Source organism: Dendrobates tinctorius, unplaced genomic scaffold (genome assembly GCF_039654945.1).
Source record: "Dendrobates tinctorius isolate UK_male_01 unplaced genomic scaffold, ASM3965494v1 ptg000173l, whole genome shotgun sequence".
Lineage (NCBI taxonomy): Eukaryota > Metazoa > Chordata > Amphibia > Anura > Dendrobatidae > Dendrobates > Dendrobates tinctorius.
In genome coordinates, this window is record NW_027361840.1 from 5,510,273 (window position 1) to 5,528,673 (window position 18,401).

The 18,401-nt window shown below is 46.4% G+C and overlaps 1 protein-coding gene across 1 annotated transcript in view; it reads right to left on the bottom strand.

Annotated features, from left to right (window-relative positions):
• The window catches only part of LOC141053961 (uncharacterized), a 106,412-nt gene that overhangs the window by 77,532 nt on the left and 10,479 nt on the right, over positions 1–18,401 (bottom strand). The gene's annotated exons all lie outside the window — the stretch shown is intronic.

Here is an 18,401-nt window from a genome sequence, read left to right on the forward strand (position 1 = left end):
AAGCTAGGAGGGATAGCTAATACTAGAGAAGAGAGAGAGAGGATTCAAAAAGATATAAGTAAACTGGAGCAGTGGGCAGCAACTAACAGAATGGTTTTTACCAGGGAAAAATGCAAAGTACTACATCTAGGCAAAAAATATGAAAAAAGCATATATAGAATGGGAGGAATAAGGCTAAGCAACAGCACATGTGAAAAAGACTTGGGTATACTAATAGATCACAGACTGAATATGAGTCAACAGTGTGATGCAGCAGCTAAAAAGGCAAATGCAATTCTAGGAAGTATTAACAGAAGCATACAGTCTAGATCACGTGAAGTCATTATTGAAGTCATCTGGAATACTGTGTCCAGTTTTGGGCGCCACATTTTAAAAAAGACATCAACAAACTGGAGCAAGTTCAGAAAAGAGCGACCAGAATGGTGACCGGTCTGCAAACCCTGTCTTATGAGGAAAGGTTGCAGGATTTGGGAATGTTTAGCTTGCAGAAGAGAAGACTGAGAGGAGACTTAATAGCTGTCTACAAATATCTAAAGGGCTGTCACATTGTAGAAAGATCATCTTTATTCTCATTTGCACAAGGAAAGACTAGAAGCAATGGGATGAAACTGAATGGGAGGAGACACAGATTAGATATTAGAAAAAACTTTTTGACAGCGTGATCAATGAGTGGAACAGGCTGCCACGAGAAGTGGCGAGTTCTCCTTCAATAGAAGTCTTCAAACAGAGGCTGGACAGACATCTGTCTGGGATGATTTAGCGAATCCTGCTTTTGCGCAGGGGGTTGGACCAGATGGCCCAGGAGGTCCCTTCCAACTCTACGATTCTATGATTCTACGATTCATACAGAGAATTTTCCCTTAAAATCCGGAACACAGTCCGGACATGTTCCACATGAGAATCCCAATCACTGGAAAACACCAAAATATCATCCAGATAAATGATCAAAAACATCCACAAAGTCCTGGAAAATATCATTCATAAAAGATTGGAAGACAGAAGGGGCATTAGTGAGCCCAAAAGGCATCACCAGGTACTCAAAATGTCCCTCCGGAGTATTAAACACCATCTTCCATTCATCCCCATGCTTGGTGCGAATAAGATTATACGCCCCCCTGAGGTCAAGCTTGGTAAACCAACAGGCACTTTTAACTCTGCAAAATAAATCAGAAATCAGGGGTAACGGGTACTGATATTTAACAGTGATCTTGTTAAGGGAACGATAGTCAATAAATACATGGCCTTAATGAACCATCTTTCTTGGCCACAAAAAAAACCCAGCACCTAAAGGTGAAGAGGATGGTCTAATATGACCCTTCTCCAATGACTCCTTGATATAAGATCGCATAGCATCATGTTCAGGTACCGATAAGTTGAAAAGCCGACCTTTGGGAAATTTACACCCGGGCATTAACTCAATTGCACAGTCATAACTCCTATGAAGAGGCAAAGACGCAGACTTACTTTCACTAAATACATCAGAAAAATCAGCCAAATAGTCAGGAATATCATGAGACTGGGGAGAGTTGGAGAAAACAGGAGCATCACTAAGAACACATTGACAACCCCAACACACCACAGACACAGATTTCCAATCCAAAACAGGAATATGAGTTTGCAACCAAGGAAACCCCAGAACAATAGTATCATGCAAATTGTGCAACACCAAAAATTTACGATTTTCTTGCTGGTCCGGGGCGACCCGCGTCCAAAACTGGGGTTTATTCTCCGCCAAAGGGGTAGCATCAATACCCCTCAAAGGGATAGGAGTCCGCAGGGGTATCATGGGAAAACCACAAGGTTTAGCAAAGTCCAAATCCATCAGATTCAAAGCTGCTCCTGAATCTACAAAAGCCTTAGCGGAAAATGTAGACAAGGAACAGATCAGGGTGTGAGCAAAACGCTTTTCTCGTTTAAGGCAGACAGAACTAGTATGAGAGGCGTCCCCACCGAAAAAACACAGCTTATTACGCCTTCTAAACTCCTGACGTTGCAACCTAGACACATTGCATAGATTCAGACATGGGTGGACATACCGTCTGTTCAACCGGTGCACTGCACCGGGGCCCAGAGCCTCTAGGGGGCCCCTGAAGGGCGGCTAATGATGAGGGCAATCTGGCAGTTTTCTCCGGGCCCGAGGCTCCGGGAGGCCCCTGGCCAGATTGCCCTCATGTGTAGCGGCGGCCAGGGAGCGATCCAAGCAGCTCCACTGCCTGCAAGAGGGAATAGCAGGAGCGGAGCTGCAAGGACCCGTCCTGCTTCCTGTCTCTGACTGACACAGAGAGTAGCGCGCCGCTGAATGACGTCATCATTCAGCGGCCGTTGCTGTGTCACAGCGAGGAAGCGCGGGCAATGCTGCGGACAGGTGAGAGGTGGTGTCTGTGTGTATATGTATGTGTCTGTGTAAGTCTGTGTGTGTGTATGTATGTCTGTGTGTGTGTATGTATGTCTGTCTATGTGTGTATGTATGTCTGTGTGTGTATGTATTTCTGTGTGTGTATGTATGTCTGTGTGTGTATGTATGTCTGTGTGTGTATGTATGTATGTATGTATGTATGTATGTCTGTGTATGTATGTATGTCTGTGTGTGTATGTATGTCTGTGTATGTATGTATGTATGTCTGTGTGTGTATAGGTTAGCCTGGCCCTGGAGGAGATGGGGACATGAGGAGAAGACAGTGATGGGGAGAGAAGGCCATGATGCCTGGGGTGATGGGAGAAGGCCATGAGGGGGTAATGGGAGAAGGCCATGAGGGGGTGATGGGAGAAGGCCATGAGGGGGTGATGGGAGAAGGCCATGAGGGGGTGATGGGAGAAGGTCATGAGGGGGTAATGGGAGAAGGCCATGATGGGGGTGATGGAGAGAAGGCAATGATGGGAGTGATGGAGAGACGGCAGTGATGGGGTGATGGAGAAGGCAATGATGGGGAGAAGGGAGTGATGGGGAGAAGGCAATGATGGGAGTGATGGAGAAGGCAAGGATGGGGGTGATGGAGCAGGCAAGGATGGGAGTGATGGGGTGATGGAGCAGGCAATGATGGGAGTGATGGGGAGAAGGCAGTGATGGGGTGATGGAGCAGGCAATGATGGGAGTGATGGGGTGATGGAGCAGGCAATGATGGGGGTGATGGAGCAGACAATGATGGGAGTGATGGGGTGATGGAGCAGGCAATGATGGGAGTGATGGGGTGATGGAGCAGGCAATGATGGGAGTGATGGGGAGAAGGCAATGATGGGGTGATGGAGCAGGCAATGATGGGAGTGATGGGGTGATGGAGCAGGCAATGATGGGAGTGATGGGGTGAAGGCGAAGGCAATGATGGAGTGATGGAGAGGGCAATGATGGGGTGGTGGGGGAAAAAGTAATGATGATGGGGTGGTGGGGGAGAATGCAATGAAGGTGGTGGTGGAAAGGGCATGGTGGAGGAGGAGGAGGAAATGATGGAGGTGGTGGAATGGGCAATGATGGGAGTGGTGGGGTAGAAAGGAAAGATAGTCGTGGGGGAGAAGACAATTATGGAGGTGGTGAAGAGGGCAATGATGAGGTGGGGGAGAGGACAATAATGGGATGCGAGTGGAGGAGGACAATGAGGGGTGTGGGGGATTGGGATGGGAAGAAGGGGAACTTATAATGGCCTTAGGAACAGGGGAAGGTGGAGGAAGACATTATTATCGCTTATTATGTCTAACACAGTCCCTTATTAGATAGTGTACTCACTATGTCTAACACAGTTCCTTAGTATATAGTGTACTCACTATGTCTATCACAGTCCCTTAGTATATAGTGTACTCACTAATTCTGTATAACACCATCCTTAGTTACATAGTTTCCTCTTTTATTATGTATAACACCATCCCTTATTACGTACCATCCTCTCTAGTTATATATGGTGCCGTCCCTTATTATATAGCTTCCTCTGCTGTTATGTATAGTGCTGTCTCATACATAGTGTATTCTTGCTAATTTTGTTATTTACAGTGCCCTCTTTTATTACATAGTCCCCTCTCTTTTTAGATATAAAATGACTGCTGATCGAGGAGCCAGTGACCAAACTACCAGTCCATCAGCTCCTCCATTAGAAAGGAAGCTTTCCCATGCTTAATCAGCGATCATTGCATTATACAGCTAACAAGACAGGACGGTATGTAATAAAAAACAGGGCTCTATATAATCCGATATGTAAGGGACGGTACTGTACATAACAAGAGAGGGCACTGTGTAAGGGACAGCAATATACATAATAAAGGAGACTATGTAATATATATACATGTATGTGTGTGTGTGGCTATATAATATCTATCTATGTATATATATCTAATATATAAATCTCAAGTGTGTGTGTGTGTGTGTATGTATGTCCATGTCCGGGATTGGCATCCGCACCGTCACAGCTACAGCCACAAAATTTGGCAAAGTCACACGTCTGGGCCCCGAGAGCGTCCTAGGCTATGTTGTGAGGTGAAATTTTAACCCCGCGCGTTCCAATTCACCAAACAATTTTGCACCTATCTACATAAGGGGGAAACAGTGTGTGTGTATCAAGCCCCGCCCCTCATTATGATGTCATAATGGTTGACTATGGGATGGAGGATGTGTGATGGGTATATGGGCACGGGACTATGGGATGGAGGATGTGTGATGGGTATATGGGCACTGGACTATGGGATGGAGGATATGTATGACGGGTATATGGGCACGGGACTATGGGATGGCGGATATGTGTGATGGGTATATGGGCACTGGACTATGGGATGGAGGATGTGTGATGGGTATATGGGCACTGGACTATGGGATGGAGGATAAGTATGACGGGTATATGGGCATGGGACTATGGGATGGCGGATATGTATGATGGGTATATGGGCACGGGACTATGGGATGGAGGATATGTATGACGGGTATATGGGCACTGGACTATGGGGTGGAGGATATGTATGACAGGTATATGGGCACGGGACAATGGGATGGCGGATATGTGTGATGGGTATATGGCCAAGGGACTATGGGATGGAGGATATGTACGGTATGATGGGTATATGGGACTGCGGAGAAGCAGCTTGGTATACATTTTTTTGCAAAAAACGTATCGACTAAATACCCTGTATTTGTTATCTGGCACTTGCTGATTACTGTCATATATTTTACTGCAGAGTATTTTTGTTGTGTCTCAGTTAGTGGGTGGTGTGAACGTTGTCTTACCGACTTGTTCATATTTGTGCATGTCACATGTGTTTTTAATCCGTTTTTTCCTTCCTAGCATGGTTTGAGAGACCCCACCCCTCTCTTGTGTGGCATGCACAAAAGAGCTTTCTTGCACCAGCATCCAGCCAATACAACTGAACGCATTGACGAGTGCTCCTTCTCCCATCATCTCCCTCTCAGCATCTGATGCAGACACTGACAGTGGGTGCAATGACGTCACTGCCTGGCGCCCGCTGTCAGGAGAAGAGCAGGAGATAAGAGCAGCGCAGTAGGTGGGAGGAAGAGAGGTATTTTTTTTTTATGGAGGTGCATTATAATACAAAGGCTGCCTATGGGGGGGCCTTACATTACAGTCTGCCTATGGGGGGGTGCTGCCTAACATTACAGTCTGCCTATGGGGGGGGTGCTGCCTAACATTACAGTCTGCCTATGGGGGGGTGCTGCCTAACATTACAGACTGCCTATGGGGGGGGGGCTGCTGCCTAACATTACAGTCTGCCTATGGGGGGGTGCTGCCTAACATTACAGTCTGCCTATGGGGGGTGCTGCCTTACATTACAGACTGCCTATGGGGGGGGGGTGCTGCCTAACATTACATTCTGCCTATGGGGGGTGCTGCCTTACATTACAGACTGCCTATGGGGGGGGGGCTGCTGCCTAACATTACAGTCTGCCTATGGGGGGTGCTGCCTTACCTAACAGACTGCCTACGGGGGGGTGCTGCCTTACATTACAGTCTGCCTAAGGGGGTGAGTGCTGCCTTACATTACAGACTGCCTATGGGGGGTGCTGCCTTACCTAACAGACTGCCTACGGGGGGGTGCTGCCTTACATTACAGTCTGCCTAAGGGGGTGAGTGCTGCCTAACATTACAGTCTGCCTATGGGGAGTGCTGCCTTACATTACAGACTGCCTATGGAGGGGGGGTGCTGCCTTACATTAGTCTGCCTATGGGGGGGTGCTGCCTTACATTACAGTCTGCCTACGGGGGGTGGTGCCTTATATTTCAGTCTGCCTATGGGGGGGTGCTGCCTTACATTAGTCTGCCTATGGGGGGGTGCTGCCTTATATTTCAGTCTGCCTACGGGGGGCCATTTGGCATAAGTTCTGTTGTTTTGGGGATTTCCGTACTTCTCCCAAGGGTGGGGGCCACTTCATAAGTGGAGGAAGATCTCTGGACAATATACTGGGCCTGAATTAATAAATCCAAAATGGAGTCTCCCTCATCCCTCACAACTGCAGAGAAAGGTGGAGAGACAGACCCCAAAAGACTGCAGAGAAAGGGGGAGAGACAGACCCCAAAAGACTGCAGAGAAAGGTGGAGAGACAGATCCCAAAAGACTGCAGAGAAAGGTGGAGAGACAGACCCCAAAAGACTGCAGAGAAAGGTGGAGAGACAGACCCCAAAAGACTGCAGAGAAAAGTGGGAGAGACGGACCCAAAAAGACTGCAGAGAAAGGTGGGAGAGACAGACCCCAAAAGATTGCAGAGAAAGGTGGAGAGACAGACCCAAAAAGACTGCAGAGAAAGGTGGAGAGACAGACACCAAAAGACTGCAGAGAAAAGTGGGAGAGACGGACCCAAAAAGACTGCAGAGAAAGGTGGGAGAGACAGATCCCAAAAGACTGCAGAGAAAGGTGGAGAGACAGACCCCAAAAGACTGCAGAGAAAGGTGGAGAGACAGACACCAAAAGACTGCAGAGAAAAGTGGGAGAGACGGACCCAAAAAGACTGCAGAGAAAGGGGGAGAGACAGACCCCAAAAGATTGCAGAGAAAGGTGGAGAGACAGACACCAAAAGACTGCAGAGAAAAGTGGGAGAGACGGACCCAAAAAGACTGCAGAGAAAGGTGGGAGAGACAGACCCCAAAAGATTGCAGAGAAAGGTGGAGAGACAGACACCAAAAGACTGCAGAGAAAAGTGGGAGAGACGGACCCAAAAAGACTGCAGAGAAAGGTGGGAGAGACAGACCCCAAAAGACTGCAGAGAAAGGTGGGAGAGACAGACCCCAAAAGATTGCAGAGAAAGGTGGAGAGACAGACACCAAAAGACTGCAGAGAAAGGTGGGAGAGACGGACCCAAAAAGACTGAAGAGAAAGGTGGGAGAGACAGACCCCAAAAGACTGCAGAGAAAAGAGGGAGATAGACCCCACAAGACTGCAGAGAAAGGAAGAGACAGATGCCAAAAAACTGCAGAGAAAGGGGGAGAGACAGACCCCAAAAGACTGCAGAGAAAGGTGGGAGAGACAGACCCCAAAAGACTGCAGAGAAAGGTGGGAGAGACAGACCCCAAAAGACTCCAGAGTCAGGCTGTGTGCACAATGATAGGAACTGAAGGAGTTAAATTGAGTTCTGTCTATGTTGCATTCTCTTGTTTAAAACCTTATCTGTTCTTCCAGGAGATGTCTCAGACATCTCCCTTGTGAACCAAGGTCAAATACCTCTGCTTTTTCGCCTAAATGACTTTCTTTGTCTAAAACAAGTTGTAAAATCATTTGTACTGCGCATGTCTGTAAAATGTTTAAATTCTTTACTATAAAAGACGGAAGCCTAACTGATAAGCCAGAGGCGTCTTGAGAGGCATCCCGAGTGGTTTTATACAGCTGGTGTCTGTGTAGTTCTTCTCGACGGAGCTGATTTAATTAGAGACATATGATGCTTCACACCTAAGAACATCGGTCCTTCAGATGAAAGAGTAATCTGAGGGATCCCGACAGTTTCCTGGCGCCCGAACAGGGACTTGATATAGGCACCTCTCCAAGACTACCCGATCTACAGACCACACCAGTTACTGATGAAATTGTGAACAGCAGACCTAAACACCTGGCCAGGTAAGAGATCAATTTTTCTCTTCTCTGCTCTTCATAATCTATCATTATAACTAAGGTCCGTATAAAGGGGAATCTAGTAGAGGAGGGGGCCGTAAAATCAGGTCCATATAAGAACTCTGAGGAAATCGGGTGTGACACGCATATGTAATTTCTGCTCGAATGAGAGGTTACTGTAGGTTCTGTGTGTGCACAGCTATTTTTAGAAAAAGAGCTGATGCAAATCAAAATGGGAGAGGTCTGACATTACGGAATATAAGGCTGGGTGAACAGTTCATACTGCGCAGCCCGGACGGACAAGTTTTTCACAATAGACGGTTCCGCACTAGGAATAGAGGAGGTTGTTGAATGGCTACTTTGATTTGAAAGGTTGTGGAAAGTAGACAAATAAGCTGCACAGTAGGTATTCGTTCAAAGAGTGGTGATATTGCCTAACTGGGCCATGTGACAGCGTCCTTTCGGGGAGGTCACCGCCTAAGCTTAAATCAACACCCTTTACGAATAAACCTTGTGACAGATAAGAGTGTGACCGAATGAGCACAGGACCGTGAAATGAGCCTGTGACAGGATATGACTGAAGAACCCCAGTAGATGGACACTTTATTTACAATCCTGTGTGTTGTGGGAGTATTTCTGTTTGGATGCTACATAGCATATAAGTACACGAAACACGTAGTACACCGAGGAACAGACACTCCATTTAGCCTGTTAGCACCTTAGGAAGAAGGTAACGAGGTATAGTAGAGCCTAGTCTTGAGCTTACCCAATACACCACCTAAGGCAGGGGACTAACAGGAAGACAACAAGAGAGACAGGATAAGAATAAAAGATAAAATGGGGAACAGTCAGGGAAAGACACCTGAAGAAGGAAATCGGTTATGTGATATAATTGAGGATAGATATGGAAGTAGTGCAGCAAAGAACCTGGAAGAAGTATTAATCAAATCCAAAGTGCAAGATAGGCAGGCTGTGTGAATCCTTGTATATATGTCTATGAGAACCTCTGAATAAGATGAGAGATGAGTAATTGAGTATAAAAAAAAAAAAAAAATCAGTGAATGATCACGTATGAATGAATCATCACACATCATTTTTGTGTCAAGAGATTTGTGACCTTTCTAGTTGTGGTGGAATCCCGGACAGATGCGTTATAGATATTTCAAATCTACATCTGAGACTGAATGAATTGAGTAATGATATAGTTCGTGTTATATGTGGCATTACATTGTAAAGTTTCCTGAATGCATTTGGCCAGAAAAAGGGCAAGACATGGTTAATCTCATTATACAGTTATCTGCCCTTACAGTGAAATCCCGTGATTTTGAGTTTCTTTGTAGAAATTGATTTTGATAAGTCTAAAGAGCTACAGAATTCTGTGAAGGACGACGCTGCATTCTGACGGGAGGGGTGAAGGATGGAGCTGCGTAGTTTTTCTTCTCCCTTCGCTCTTATCTCTGCTGAGTGTGAGCTGTGCTCAAAATTCTCTGTAATTCTATCCGTAAGGTACACGCTGAAAGATTTGTGCATTTTAAAGCAACAGTACTTAATTGAAGATTGGAAGTTAAAAGTAAGATATGGTGCCTAATTTAGAAGGGAATTGTAAGTGATTGCTTGGTCATTAATGTGTTTGAACCTGCTTCTAGTTGTGTGATTGATTTGTATAGCAAATTGTGTCAAATTACAAGAGACAGAGAAGGAAGGAAGTAGTAAAACAAGTGGGACAAATATTGAAAAAGGCAAAAATACCAGAGTGTGAATGTTTGGATGTACAAAAAGGCACAGACAAGGGAAGAAAATAGCAAGTGAATAAATGATGCTTGAGAATGTGCAGCAGTGTGGAAGGTGTATTATGAATGTTTGATTGACAAAGTGTAACCAGAGACCCAGACAAAACAGATGGACTTGTAAACACTGTGGTCAGACTCAGACAAACCCAGACTGAATAGCTACTTGTGTGACCTGTGCTACTGACCTAAGAGAATTGCACTAAATCCTATCCAGACAAGATCATAAGAAGCTGACATAATAGTGTGGATAGTGGGTAGTGGGGACATTGGCCCTTGAGGAGTAAGCTGACAGTAGACATCAGACGGCCAACCCCATCAGGACCTAGAAGTGTGACTAGAATAAGAAAGATACAGGTGTATTATCCCTGGAGCCCCTCTGACCAGCTAGCTTTGCTGAAGCAGCTGCCTGCCCCTGAAGACCAACCATTCCCGTTTTACAGACACATAAAGGAAGTACAGCAGACATATAAGTGTACCTGGGCAGACCTAGAGAGGTTGGTGAGTTTAAAGGCAGGTGACGCACTAGATCATATAATTAAGACACACAGATGTGACAAAGAATCAGGCTTGGGGCATGGATGATAAATCTGCACGATCTGGGGAGACATACTGTGAGTCACTAAGACAATGGGCTGCAGTGGAACAATCAGAGCAGTCTGTACTCCTGACTAATGTGACACAGCAAAGAGGAGAGAGGGTAGAGATATACCTTGGACGGTTACAGCTGAAATGGGCAGACATGGGGTACATTTGCATAAACCCACTTGATGTTAGAATACTGGTGAATGCATTCATTGACGGTATGAACAAAGACTTACGAGACGCAGTACAGACAGCCAGACCTGAATGGAGACATGTAGATCCGAAAGACCTCCTTAAGGTAGCTAAAGAAATTGAGCAAACAAGGACAATAAAACGACCTGTCATGTATGCTGGAGCACAAGGAAAACAGTGGAGACGTAATAGGGAAGGCATGTGAGATGACACTGACGTTTCTTTTGACAATCTATTCCCCACATGACATCCATGCCATACTCCTACAAGTTCAACCAAAACATCTGTCTATGGCCAGACAGCTCCGACTTGAGTGTGCTCTACTAATTCCTGAGTATGTCACTCCTCAAAAGATGTAACGTTCTGAATCCAGCCACCCTCCTGCCTGTGGATTCAGAAAAGGGGGAATTGGTGACCGTATTGGCAAGTGAGGAAGGATACTTTGACATGACGCATGAACATGTCTGCATAGAACTGATGAGTCAGGAGACAGTTGGGTTTGCACACATTCATGAAAAACCTGTTCCTAATGCAGACTTTGAGTTTCTTTTTTGTAGATGGCCCCAGATACCACCAGGATGGACGATTCTACACTGGATATGCAGTAGTATCCTCACATGAGGTAATCCGAGCGGAACCACTCTCTCCTCACATGTCGGCGCAGGAGGCAGAGTTGAAGGCACTCACTGAGGCGTGTAGAGCCGCTGCAGGTAAAGTCGCTAATATTTTCACAGATTCGAAGCCCATTAAAAATGCAGAGCTGGTGAAACAATTGATGGAGGCATTGATGTTACCAGTCCAGGTTGGCATTGTCAAGGTAAAAGCACACACAAAGGTGACTCCGTGGAGGTAGAGGGCAATAGAAGGGCGAACGAGGCTGCTAAAATAGCACAAGGCGGCCTAGAGAGAGCAGTGGACGGTGGCGGGGAGTCAGCGTATTCCAGCCACATTGGGTCTAGATGTCCTGAAATCCCTCCAGCAAAAGGCTGCCCAAACAGAGAAGGTACACCGGGGGAGACTGGGAGCTGAGCTGAACTCAAATGGAGTATGGGAGAATAAGGATAAAATGTGCCCACCAAAGTCCCTGTTCCCAATCATGGCGCAAGCAGCACATGGCCCCAATCACACCTCAAAAAGTCACATGTGTGCCATGGTGGATGCCTTCTGGATCGCTCCTGGCTTCAGTTGCGCAGCCGCGAAACTTGTACAATCATGCCTCATCTGTGCACAGCACAACCCAGGTAAAACAGTAAAAGTCCCTAAGAAAGCGACACCTAGGCCTCTCTACCCGTTTCAGAGACGGCAGATTGACGACATACGGCTACCAAGGTAGGAGTGTATGCAAATATCCTAGTATGTGTAGATCTCTTCTCTGGATGGCCAGAGGCCTACCTGGTGAAAACGGCTACAGCTCGAGCCACTGCAAAGAAACTGGTGATGGAACTAGTACCACGATTCGGTGTCCCTGAAACAATTGAATCAGACAGAGGTACACACTTTACTGCTGAGGTAATGCAAAATGTAATGCAAATGATAGGTGTAGAACAGGCATTTCATACACCCTACCACCCACAGAGTTCAGGGAAGGGAGAAAGAATGAACGGGACACTGAAATTGAAAATACAGAAAACCATGGAGCAGACCCATAGACCATGGCCAGAGTGTCTCCCATTAGCATTATTCTCAGTAAGGTACACACCCACGGGGAAAACTAAACTGTCACCCTTCGAGATACTGTTTGGAAGACCACCGAACACAGCGTTGTACTACCCACAGGTCTTAACACTTAATGTGGATAATTTGACAAGGATGTAATCCAGTTGCAAAAGCATTTAACTCAAATGCATTCTCTAGTTTTCTCTTCCACTCTAGATCCAGATAGTGTGGAAGGAACTCACTGTCTACAACCTGGTGATTACGTATATGTCAAGAAACACTCCAGAAAGACCCTTGAACCCCGATATCAAGGACCTTACCAAGTACTCCTGACAACGCCTACTTCTGTTAAGTTGGAAGGACGACCAACCTGGATCCACGCATCGCATTGCAAACTAGCCACAGAAATTAACAAAGCATAAGAGTGCATAATGTTTTGGTTTTGTTGCATTATCTGTAATAATGGTAGCTGCGTGGGACAATCTAAATTCTCCAATGTCCTTGAATAATAAGTTTATACAACATCATGAAAAATTACTGAATGATTGGTCAAATCATTTGCTGGATCTGCACACATTCACCAGTATCAGCCACCAGTATTCCGTTCCTTGTTATTCCTATGCCACCCGAGGAATTATTTGCCTGGACCAGTTGTTCTGATACACTTGCTAATAATGCCACAAATAATGTGAAGTTATGGAACACAACTGTTGGTATACCTATTGTGGGATGGGTAGGATACCCTTGGTGGCAGGGTAATCTTTCAGGAAGTAATACATACCTTCAATATCTGGCATATAAAGGGGGGGCTTGGGTACCCAGGAATAGAACTCTATTAACCTACCTGGGGCAAATTCCAATGTATGGCCTACAAGTTAGTTTTAATGTAACTTCCCACTCTACTGATGCCTTCAAACCAATACTGCTAGAAAGAAGGTTGCATAACACGTCCTGGGAGTATTCCAATTTATTTCCCCAGGGCAATAATGAAACTTGTTTTAATATTTCAGGTAATATACCTTGCAACGAGTCATCTGGATATGAGAAAGGAACTCCCACCTGTGGAAATCCCGATGTAGGGTAGTGTAGCCCTTTAGGACAACTTCCAAATTGGTGTATGGTTCAGAATGTATCTGCGTTCATAGATTTAGTTCATAGACTGGTATTACAACATTCAGCCCTATGGGACCTACCTAGTGACATGTTCTGGGTATGTGGAGACAATGCATATAAATGGTTGCCAGTAGGGGTAAAAGGTGCTTGTACTCTGGGTCGTTTGACTCCAGCTACCTTTGTTATTCCGAATGACCAGTTGAATACTCAGAGCATACCTAAACACACGTTGTACAAAAGAGCTGCTGACAATACACCTCGCCTCTCTGGGAGACCACATATAGTGCAGATGAGTGTGGCTAATAAAATTGTCAGCTCTATTTTTATTTATCCTATGATCACTCAAATGTGGGATAAATTAGTCAGGGCTACAGATTACTTAGATGACCAAATATGGGATATATTGGATATATTGAACACCACCGTTGCTGTCCAAAATCATTGTTGTTTGTATCTTCGTAATATATGTGCTATTGAAACTTGTTTTTTGGTGTATCTCTGTATGCAAGAAAAGATGTAGAAATAGATAAGGAAGTTTGACTGTAAACAACAAGAATTTAACTATTATTCCTTTGAGTCCTAGATTGACATCTCATTTCTGGCATGAAGGAGCGTACTCTTGCAATGATGGACGTGGCTTCAGTATCTGGGGGATGGAGAAGGTAGAAGACCTGTCTCCCTTGGGCAACCCGTCGGCCTGGGATAGTACCTGGTGAACGAGCCACTATCCGCTGTTGTTGCAGGATCCAGTGTTCCAGATTGTGGAAAATGAAGATGTCAAAGGGGGGAATGATAGGAACTGAAGGAGTTAAATTGAGTTCTGTCTATGTTGCATTCTCTTGTTTAAAACCTTATCTGTTCTTCCAGGAGATGTCTCAGACATCTCCCTTGTGAACCAAGGTCAAATACCTCTGCTTTTTCGCCTAAATGACTTTCTTTGTCTAAAACAAGTTGTAAAATCATTTGTACTGCGCATGTCTGTAAAATGTTTAAATTCTTTACTATAAAAGACGGAAGCCTAACTGATAAGCCAGAGGCGTCTTGAGAGGCATCCCGAGTGGTTTTATACAGCTGGTGTCTGTGTAGTTCTTCTCGACGGAGCTGATTTAATTAGAGACATATGATGCTTCACACCTAAGAACATCGGTCCTTCAGATGAAAGAGTAATCTGAGGGATCCCGACAACACGATGCAGATTTGCAGCGGTTCCGCAGCGGATTTTACCGCGCAGAAACGTTGCATTTCTGCATTGTGATGTACAGTAGCCTTAAAATCAATGTAAAAAAAAAACCGCTGTGCAGACGCTGCGGATTTTTCCGCGATACAAAATCCGCAGCATGTTACTTCTTTTGTGCGGTTTTCCATCTCCCCTGTCACCAAATCCGCAGGGGGAAAACCGCATCAAAAATGGAAGAAATCCGCAGGACCAAAAAGCATGTGTGCACTCAGCCTCAGGTGGAGAGACAGACCCCAAAAGACTGCAGAGAAATGTGGAGAGACAGACCCCAAAAGACTGCAGAGAAATGTGGAGAGACAGACCCCAAAAGACTGCAGAGAAAGGAGAGACAGACCCCAAAAGGTGGACAGACAGGCCTAAAAGACTCCAGAGAAAGGAGAGACAGACTCCAAAAGACTGCAGAGAAAGGAGAGACAGACCCCAAAAGACTGCAGAGAAAGGAGAGACAGACCCCAAACTGGGGAGAGACAGACCCCAAAAGAAGATGAGAGACAGACCCCAAAAGACTTCAGCAAAAGGGGAGAGACAGACCCCAAAAGACTGCAGAGAAAGGGGGAGAGACAGACCCCAAAAGACTGCAAAGGAAGGTGGAGAGACAGACCCCAAAAGACTGCAGAGAAAGGAGAGACAGACCCCAAAAGACTGCAGAGAAAGGAGAGACAGACCCAAAAAGACTGCAGAGAAAGGTGGGAGAGACAGACCCCAAAAGACTGCAGAGAAAGGTGGGAGAGACAGACCCCAAAAGATTGCAGAGAAAGGTGGAGAGACAGACACCAAAAGACTGCAGAGAAAGGTGGGAGAGACGGACCCAAAAAGACTGCAGAGAAAGGTGGGAGAGACAGACCCCAAAAGACTGCAGGGAAAAGAGGGAGAGAGACCCCACAAGAGTGCAGAGAAAGAAGGAAGAGACAGATGCCAAAAAACTGCAGAGAAAGGGGGAGAGACAGACCCCAAAAGACTGCAGAGAAAGGTGGGAGAGACAGACCCCAAAAGATTGCAGAGAAAGGAGTGACAGACCCAAAAAGACTGCAGAGAAAGGTGGGAGAGACAGACACCAAAAGACTGCAGAGAAAGGTGGGAGAGACAGACCCCAAAAGATTGCAGAGAAAGGTGGAGAGACAGACACCAAAAGACTGCAGAGAAAAGTGGGAGAGACGGACCCAAAAAGACTGCAGAGAAAGGTGGGAGAGACAGACCCCAAAAGACTGCAGAGAAAGGTGGGAGAGACAGACCCCAAAAGATTGCAGAGAAAGGTGGAGAGACAGACACCAAAAGACTGCAGAGAAAGGTGGGAGAGACGGACCCAAAAAGACTGAAGAGAAAGGTGGGAGAGACAGACCCCAAAAGACTGCAGAGAAAAGAGGGAGATAGACCCCACAAGACTGCAGAGAAAGGAAGAGACAGATGCCAAAAAACTGCAGAGAAAGGGGGAGAGACAGACCCCAAAAGACTGCAGAGAAAGGTGGGAGAGACAGACCCCAAAAGACTGCAGAGAAAGGTGGGAGAGACAGACCCCAAAAGACTCCAGAGTCAGGCTGTGTGCACACGATGCAGATTTGCAGCGGTTCCGCAGCGGATTTTACCGCGCAGAAACGTTGCATTTCTGCATTGTGATGTACAGTAGCCTTAAAATCAATGTAAAAAAAAAACCGCTGTGCAGACGCTGCGGATTTTTCCACGATACAAAATCCGCAGCATGTTACTTCTTTTGTGCGGTTTTCCATCTCCCCTGTCACCAAATCCGCAGGGGGAAAACCGCATCAAAAATGGAAGAAATCCGCAGGACCAAAAAGCATGTGTGCACTCAGCCTCAGGTGGAGAGACAGACCCCAAAAGACTGCAGAGAAATGTGGAGAGACAGACCCCAAAAGACTGCAGAGAAATGTGGAGAGACAGACCCCAAAAGACTGCAGAGAAAGGAGAGACAGACCCCAAAAGGTGGACAGACAGGCCTAAAAGACTCCAGAGAAAGGAGAGACAGACTCCAAAAGACTGCAGAGAAAGGAGAGACAGACCCCAAAAGACTGCAGAGAAAGGAGAGACAGACCCCAAACTGGGGAGAGACAGACCCCAAAAGACTTCAGCAAAAGGGGAGAGACAGACCCCAAAAGACTGCAGAGAAAGGGGGAGAGACAGACCCCAAAAGACTGCAAAGGAAGGTGGAGAGACAGACCCCAAAAGACTGCAGAGAAAGGAGAGACAGACCCCAAAAGACTGCAGAGAAAGGAGAGACAGACCCAAAAAGACTGCAGAGAAAGGTGGGAGAGACAGACCCCAAAAGACTGCAGAGAAAGGTGGGAGAGACAGACCCCAAAAGATTGCAGAGAAAGGTGGAGAGACAGACACCAAAAGACTGCAGAGAAAGGTGGGAGAGACGGACCCAAAAAGACTGCAGAGAAAGGTGGGAGAGACAGACCCCAAAAGACTGCAGGGAAAAGAGGGAGAGAGACCCCACAAGACTGCAGAGATAGAAGGAAGAGACAGATGCCAAAAAACTGCAGAGAAAGGGGGAGAGACCCCAAAAGACTGCAGAGAAAGGTGGGAGAGACAGACCCCAAAAGATTGCAGAGAAAAGAGGGAGAGAGATCCCACAAGACTGCAGAGAAGGTGGAGAGACAGACCCCAAAAGACTGCAGAGAAAGGTGGAGAGACAGACCCCAAAAGACTGCAGAGAAAGGTGGGAGAGACAGACCCCAAAAGATTGCAGAGAAAGGTGGAGAGACAGACACCAAAAGACTGCAGAGAAAGGTGGGAGAGACGGACCCAAAAAGACTGCAGAGAAAGGTGGGAGAGACAGACCCCAAAAGACTGCAGAGAAAAGAGGGAGAGAGACCCCACAAGACTGAAGAGAAAGAAGGAAGAGAGACCCCACAAGACTGCAGAGAAAGGTGGGAGAGACAGACCACAAAAGACTGCAGAGAAAAGAGAGAGAGACCCCACAAGACTGCAGAGAAAGAAGGAAGAGACAGACGCCAAAAGACTGCAGAGAAAGGGGGAGAGACAGACCCCAAAAGACTGCAGGGAAAGGGGGAGAGACAGACCCCAAAAGACTGCAGAGAAAGGTGGGAGAGACAGACCCCAAAAGATTGCAGAGAAAAGAGGGAGAGAGATCCCACAAGACTGCAGAGAAAGGTGGAGACAGACCCCAAAAGACTGCAGAGAAAGGTAGGAGAGACAGACCACAAAAGACTGCAGAGAAAAGAGAGAGAGATCCCACAAGACTGCAGAGAAGGTGGAGAGACAGACCCCAAAAGACTGCAGAGAAAGGTGGAGAGACAGACCCCAAAAGACTGCAGAGAAAGGTGGGAGAGACAGACCCCAAAAGACTGCAGAGAAAGGTGGGAGAGACAGACCCCAAAAGACTCAAGAAAAAGGTGGAGAGACAGACCCCAAAAGACTGCAGAGAAAAGTGGCGAGACAGACCCCAAAAGACTCCAGAGAAAGGTGGACAGACCCCAAAAGACTGCAGAGAAAGGTGGAGAGATAGACCCCAAAAGACTGCAGAGAAAGGAGAGACAGACCCCAAAAGACTGCAGAGTAAGAAGAGACCGACTCCAAAAGACTGCAGAGAAAGGTGGAGAGACAGACCCCAAGAAAAAGACTGCAGGGAAAGGTGGAGAGACAGACCCCACAAGACTGCAGAGAAAGTGGGAGAGACGGACCCAAAAAGACTGCAGGCAAAGTTGGGAGAGACAGACCTCAAAAGACTGCAGGGAAAGGTGGAGAGACAGACCCAACAAGACTGCAGAGAAAGGAGAGACAGACCCCAAAAGACTGCAGAGAAAGGAGAGACAGACCCCAAA